This window comes from Nyctibius grandis, chromosome 12 (assembly GCF_013368605.1).
Source record: "Nyctibius grandis isolate bNycGra1 chromosome 12, bNycGra1.pri, whole genome shotgun sequence".
NCBI classification, from domain to species: Eukaryota; Metazoa; Chordata; class Aves; order Nyctibiiformes; family Nyctibiidae; genus Nyctibius; species Nyctibius grandis.
Window position 1 is genome coordinate 3,981,175 of NC_090669.1, and position 7,923 is coordinate 3,989,097.

Genomic DNA, 7,923 nt, shown 5'->3' on the forward strand with positions numbered 1-7,923 from the left:
AGTTACAGCTGGTTGTTAGGAGGGGAAGAGTGGCAAAAAAACAAAACTGGGAGGAGTGGCTGACGCACCGGAAGGCTGCGCAGCCATTCAGAGAGACCTGGACAGGCTGGAGAGTTGGGCGGGGAGAAACTTAATGAAATATAACAAGGGCACGTGGAGAGTCCTGCATCTGGGCAAGAACAACCCCATGTACCAATACAAGTTGGGGACAGAGCTGTTGGAGAGCAGCGTAGGGGAAAGGGACCTGGGGGTCCTAGGGGACAGCAGGATGACCATGAGCCAGCAGTGTGCCCTTGTGGCCAAGAAGGCCAATGGCATCCTGGGGTGTATTAGAAGGGGTGTGGTTAGCAGGTCGAGAGAGGTTCTCCTCCCCCTCTACTCTGCCCTGGTGAGGCCGCATCTGGAATATTGTGTCCAGTTCTGGGCCCCTCAGTTCAAGAAGGACAGGGAACTGCTAGAGAGAGTCCAGCGCAGAGCCACGAAGATGATTAAGGGGGTGGAACATCTCCCTTATGAGGAGAGGCTGAGGGAGCTGGGTCTCTTTAGCTTAGAGAAGAGGAGACTGAGGGGTGACCTCATTAATGTTTATAAATATGTAAAGGGCAAGTGTCATGAGGATGGAGCCAGGCTCTTCTCAGTGACATCCCTTGACAGGACAAGGGGCAACGGGTGCAAGCTGGAACACAGGAGGTTCCGCATAAATATGAGGAAAAACTTCTTTATGGTGAGGGTGACCAAACACTGGAACAGGCTGCCCAGAGAGGTTGTGGAGTCTCCTTCTCTGGAGACATTCAAAACCCCCCTGGACGCATTCCTGTGTGATATGGTCTAGGCAATCCTGCTCCAGCAGGGGGATTGGACTAGCTGATCTTTCGAGGTCCCTTCCAATCCCTAACATTCTGTGATTCTGTGAAGAGACTATTACAGCTTCTTAGTGTTAGATTTTTCCAGTGACGGTTGTGAGCTGAATACAATGGGTGCTGGTGTTGTCATTCTACCTTATTGACTCCAATGGCATTACAAAATGTTAATTTCGTTTGGTACTTAGTATTTAAAACTTCACATTTCCAAGTATTTAATGCAGATTAATGATTAAGACGCTTCTCAGAGAGAGGTATATGTTGTTACCCCATTTTTCAGATGAGGAAAAACGGAGCGTGCTTTGTGTGGGTGTTCAAGTGTTTCATCTGCCCCAGGCTCACTGTAAGATTAGGGCCTCAGAGCTAAAAATGACTTGCTCAAGGATATGCAGAATAAACTAATCCCCTGACCCCCTTGCTCTGCTTTAATCATTTGTTTTCTTAGCACAGTGTGATTTCATATGCAGCCTTATGAGGTTTGACTGAGATAGAACAGATAAAGGCTCAGAGGCAGTGAATCCTTGGATACTTCAGTAATTAAAACCATGGGGTTTTTCACATACATATAAAAAAATATGTTTATATATACATTTCATATATAAATTATATTTTTAATATATAGATTATATATATTTACACAGCTATAGGGCTTTGTTTTGAAAGGCTGTCATGAAGATGACCCACTTTTTTTTTTTTTTTTTTTTTTCCCCCCAGCAGGATTCTGTCTAGGATTTGAGAGCCCTAAAGATGCCTCTGTTGTGGATGAGGGCACTGATGAAAGAATGAGAGCTAATTATCTTCCCGTATGCAAAGGGAAAGCCCGGCAATGGCAGGTCTGGTGGTGCTCTTGGCAGGGGTGGGGGCACAGACCCAGGGTATCGTAGCTCTTAGGTTACACATGAGAGATTGGCCACGTAACCTGCTTTTCTTCCTCAGGGTTTTGCTGAACTGCAGCAGCAGCCTGTTTGCAGTGGATGTTGTCTCTCCCTCGTTATTTTCCGCAGCCTCTGCTCGTTCTTGCCTGGCACATCACTCTGGATTGAAGTGTTGCACTCGTGCTTTGGAAGAAAGAGCAGATGCTGCAGTTTACTGAGGGGACTCCTGCTTCTCAAGGCTGATGGATCTTGCTGTATGTGTACTCCCAGAAAGTGCCTGCTTGCTTCATGTTGGAGTATCTAAGAAACCAATTATTCACAACCCTGAGAATCAGCAAATAAATCAAGCTGCAGCGATGAATGGGGTGGGAGGGAGAGACAAACAGCCTTCGCTGCAGCACTTGAAACTGTATTTCTTCTCAACTGCAGTGTATCTAGGAAGGGTTGAAGTGACTGTACTGTGGGTCTACATGCATAATCTCGTGCCTACCTCAGGCAGCTGCAAAGTCATTTATAGTGAAGGGCTGATCATCACTTCCCTCATTAAGGTGGAATTAATTAGTAATAAACCGACTCCCCTGGAGCCTCCAAACGCAGGAGGTGAGGGAGAAGCAGCGAGGCGGCCGGTTGGCCAGGGACGCCTCTCGGGTCTCGCAGCACCTAGTCCGGGGGCCGGAGCGTCGCGGCTCTGCTGCCGCTGCCGCCGCCCCCCGGCCCGCCACGGCCCGGCCCGGCCCGGCCCGCCACGGCCGCGCGCCCCCCGCCCCGATTGGCCGAGCCCCCCCCTCAGCGCGGCTGGGCGCCATTTTGGCCCCCTGCCGCCTCAGGGCAGGGGACGGACATCTTGCGCCCCCCGCCCTCCCCGCCGCGGAGGAGGTGGCGAGGGAGCAGCGCCTCGCCTCTGCGCCGCGGAAGGGCGCCGGAAGCCGGGCCGGGGCGGCGTTGCGCTGCGGGGATGGTGGGGCTGAGCTGGCCGAGCCGTTTGCGCCGCGGCGGGTGGCCCTGGGCGTCGAGCTCTCGAGCGGTTCCCCGTCAGGGCGGCCGGAGCCGCCGTCGTGGGCGCGCCGGGCGGGCCCTCGCCCGTCTCGCCGCGGTGGCCCTTCCCACCGGGCTGTGGCTGACTTTGCTGCACCCGCCGGCCCTGCTGCCCTGCCGGGTCTGCACCTCACAGTGAGCCTGGTTGTTTTCTGCATAAAATAAGTCGTGTCAGCACCTGCTTCTAGTCCGCAAGTTTGCACGAGGGAGCAAACTTTGGCTGGCTTAGAGGCCTGCTTTGTTTTAGAAGTAAGAGTGGTGTGTAAGAAACAAAAGCTCATGTGTAGACTTTCAGCTCATGTCTGTGTGACTTTCAGACTGAGGAACCCAAAGGCACACATGGGTAATGAACTGGTACAAAAAGAATATTCATACCATATAATTTTGGCTGCTATTTTGCCACATGTGTATCCTGGCGTGCTGGGACGTTGTAGTGAGTAAGCTAAGGACCAAGACAGTGGCTTTAGTATTGGATGTTCATGCCCCTGATGTTTTAAAACTGCAGCAGTAGCGTTTAGGGTCTCTTATCTCCTCAGCTGATGTTGTTTGAGAGTTCTCCATAATACTTCTCATAGCCTGTTTCCTGTGAGTGGAGCCTCTGACCTGTGGCCTTTTGGTGGAAAGCTTATGAAGAGGAAAAAAAAAAACACTTTGAACACACTTAGCCTCTTTCTGTAGTGATATAAAACAAAAGGCATCATTTTTTTCTTTGTTTTAGTATTACTGAAATTTACTTGCTTTTAGGTCTAATTTGCTGTAGAACTTTAGTTTTTCTTCTAGATAGGCCTTTAGAAATAATAAGTCTAAACAGCGATTTATCAAGCCATGCTGACTGACAAAAAGGCAAAGAGTATGTAAGGGGTTTTGGTGGGTTCTGCCTCCGTTTGAGATACCTTCCTGTGTTATGGCTAGCATTTATTAGATTTATTAGCTTTCCTTGCCCTGGGGGGAAGAAAGGAGAGGGCAATGGGGGATAAAAGGAAAGTATCAGTTGCAGAGCCCAGTTTTGGGTTAAACTTAGTGTTAATTCTGTTGTAATCTATACATGTAAGGCTGAAGACTCAGGGGAGGGCTCTGTATGTTAAAGTCTAGTCATCCCTGGTTTGTTTTAAAACATTCCCCCGCCAATTTTAAAAACACATGACTGTAGCAGCTTTATCATACCTCCTGTGTTAAGTGACACTGATAAGCCTCAGCTGCCCACATATACAGCTCTCTCTGTTACCATGTGTCTCCAGTAGTGTATTCTCAGATGAGTGATGAAAATGGTCTTTCAACTCCCAAGTCTAGCACTTTCATTCTGTTCAGAGAGCCACTGATGAGGAATGGGGAAAGTGTGGTAAGATTGCAACAAAGTTATCTCGTGCAGCCTGCGTGTGTGTCATTAGAGAGCGGTAATCCTGAGTCTCTGGGCACAGCATGCCAAAGGATGAAGGTCTTGGTGGAGGCAGCATGTTAATACGTTACGGTCTTGTGTTGAAAACTGTGCTAGAAAATTGCATTATGTGGCTTAGTACGTGTTTGGTTTGTATGAAACTGTTAGGAAAGTTGCACCTCTTTTCCTTCATGCATTAAATAAATTATTTTTTTTTAGATTTTGGGGTTCTAGATTCCCCCCCCCCACCCACCCTTCTCTTTTTGCATAATACTGGCTAGTGCTCAACAAATACTAGCAGTTTGCTCTATGTTGCACAGCAGAATAAATGAACAGTAAGGTCAACTTCCATGTTAAATGTTGTTTTCACCTTTTCTTGCATTATCTTGGCATGTACCCTGCAATACACATCAAAAGGGGAGAAGGCAGAGAAAAATCTAGGAAAGACTGTGTCTTCATATTTCAATACAAAATAGGCTTTATGTCTGTGGTTGCAAGGTGCCAGCTCCATGGGCTTCACGGGTATATACTGACAAAGCATTTAATTTCGGTGTGTTTTCTTTTGTGCTTTTCATGGACAGGAAGCTCTTCAAGGCCAGTATCTTACTGTATTTGTGTGCAATGCCTGCACTGCCAGGCTATGGTTTGTATTTGATTTTTATAAATTATATGAATAAAGCAGCAATGTAGAGGTGTTAAGTGGCATTTCCCTTCCAAAAGCGGCACCAGCACCTCTGGTCATCTAAGCAGTTCTACCTAAACCACGTTAGTGTCAAGGTTGCGTTATGGATGGTTGAGCTCCTCTAATTATCCATTGCAGATACGCTAATGTGCAGATGTGGTTGGCAGCATGTTCCTTGTTCCATAGTGGCAGTGACCAGGTATCAACAGGAGTTTTGCAGTAGGGATGCGACGTGGCCCTTTTAAGTGCTGTTTAGCCTGTTGTCTTTCTTTGAAGCCTCCCTCGATGGCAGAACGTGTCCCCTTTAGAATGCTGCCATTTTTGTCCTTGTCACGGTGCCAGTCAGCTAAACCATGTAGTCTGCCTGAATAAATAAAGGTATTTTCTCACAGGAGATCATCTGTTCAGATCCTTATATCCGCTGCCAGCTTCCTGCAGCTTTCTTGGATGCTGCTGCCCATATCCCTTTGCTTATGGGGAGAATATTCAACTTGTGTCTCTGCCTCTAGCTGGGAACTAGATACACTGCTCCATTGTTTACTTCCCCTTAAAAGCTGAGAGCTATGACTCTCTTTTTGAGACAGTCTGTATTTGCTTTCCCTGGGTTGGCTGGGCAACAGCTAATCAAATATATTTAAAACAAGATTTAATATAAAAGCATCTCTAAAAGTAAAGGCAAGGTGTAGTCATGCTTTTCAGAAACAAAACTAGTCAGCAATGTACATACTGTGGAATGTTTCCCAAGTAACTGAGGGCCATTTAGTCTTTCTTAATGTTCTTAACTTTTTTTGTTGCTTTGGTGTGGTGGTTTTTTTTTACCTTTTTAGACGCTCTTTTATCTTTATAGTAGGTCTGCAGATTGAGTATCTTCTCCTTCCATTCCGGTTTTTTCCATTCCCTTCTGCCCTCCTCACGCTGGATTAGAGCTTTAAGTACAGTCTTCTTACACAGAGCCTTGACAGGGAGCTATTCATACTTTGAAGAGTTTCTGCTAATAAGTGCCAGTTCTGTCTGTGTTTAAAATGTGAATAAAAATATCAATTTATTTTGAAAGACTAAACTGAAGGTCCCAAACAGATAATTATGCTTGCACTTGTAAATAATCAAAAACTCAGAAGCAAAAGAAATTCTGTGCTTTTCCCCTGTCCTCAAACCAAACACGGGACTGAGTGGGACCTCCTGGGGTGCTCTGTATAGTCCCTTCCTGTAGCAGGGCTTGTGCATATAATCTCTTTTTAAAAATACATCAAACTGTTTTAAAAGCAGTGGGGATTCAGAGAGGAATTTTGTTTGTTTGTTTGTTTTGCATTCCCTTGTGGTTATTTGGAAGCTGGTTTTGAACTTGTCTGGTCTTGTGGTCAGAAACCTCCTTCTAATTGTCAGCCCCTGGGAGTCCAGGCCTGGAGAAGGACCTCTTGTTCTGGGTATGGAGCCACTGCCCAGCATTTAACCAGACTCAGCGTTTCTTTCTGTTGGTGTATCATAAATGCTACGTTTACAGCTTCTAATTTGCTCTAACATTGGAACATACAGCTGCAGAACCGTGAGGCTGAGGTTTTTGCAGTGAGGTAAAAGGACACTCAAGGTCAGCTGTGGGTAAGAGGGATCTCACCAGGGTAAGCACCGTTAGTTCATATGCACCACAGAGTTCCAAGAACACCAATCTAATAATTAATGAAGTAGCTACAGCATGAAGTCCTTTTTATGTGCTTATTGTGGGGTACAAGACATGTTTTGTTAAAAGTCTTGAGTTTGCTGTGGCTATAGATAGCTTTCTCGGCAAATGTGGAAAAGAGAAATTATATGTAACTAAGGAGTAAGAACATAGAGTTTAAATACCTGTTTCATAACAGTCTTATTTTGGGGCTGAGATAATGGACCAGGCTGTGTACTGAGAATTAGTTTGTCTTGTGCGATACACCTTTCATTAGAAATATATTTGGCATAGTGCTTGGCACCATGCTAGGCCTAGGATTTTTTTTTCAGTTGGTGTCTTACAGACCTTGCAACTGTCTTTTGTTCCTTGATATCCTGAAGGTCCTTACTAAGCAATACAAAAGATTCAGTGTTGGCTTTGCTGAAGCTGGTGACAGTGTGGCAGTTGACTTCAGGAGTTGTTTTTAATTGTAGAGAAGTTTTTGATTGTAGAGAAAGATCTAGCTGGATTTTGCTGAGGATTCAGAATTCTGGATTGGCATGTCAAAGGTATTTAAGAACATGGTGCAGGCAAACACAAAGGCAGTAACAATTATACCTAGTTAGATGTGAAAAGGTAGTGAGGATGTTACCCAAATTGCAGCAGGGCCAGGGTGTTCGAGCTGACAGTCTTCTGCTAATTTAGGAGTCCATGAACCTCTTTAATGAGAACAAAGGTACCTAATTACATTTGATGTGGAAGGACGTCATCTTCTGCTCCTCAGGCTCATCTCTTTCTGTTCATTGCAGTGGGATCCATTCAGAATATACTGCTCCTGGTTAATTTCAGGTTCTGAACTCCCGTGTCGCTTATTTCAAATACCGATGTGTCTGGAGGCTGCCGGTGCAGGTGCTGTAGCATGGAATGCTGTGGCAGCATTGGAAACCTCTTCAGCTGTTTTTACTGCATCATCCAGAATCTTAAAATTACAGAAGTATTGCTGTGGAATAGAGCAGTTCTTTCCATAGCTGCATCCCGAACTCTGTGTGAGTCACTCTGCTAGGCGTTTGTGGAATCGCAGCTCACAGGTTAAATGCGTAGGGTACGTCCCCCTGCTTTATGATCGTGTCACTGTCCTTCCTACAGGCAGCTGCGTTTCCCTGGTATAACGCTGCAACGTCTTAGCCGTCATCCTCCATTTTGTGTCATTAAGGCAGAAGGATTTATATCAGTTACTAGCTAATACAGTGTTTAATGTGGTATCTGTGAGGCAAATTCCATTTTAGCAGGGTGGAGAGCGGTCAGAGATATCAATATTCAGGATACTAATGACTGGACGGCATTCAGGATCACATTAAGGTCTCTAATGAGCTCAGCAGGCTGACGCATCTTGTTGCTGGGATTTGGAAGAGTCAAACGGTGGTGAATAGGAGTGGGACTTTTAAGGCTTCTGGCTGCTT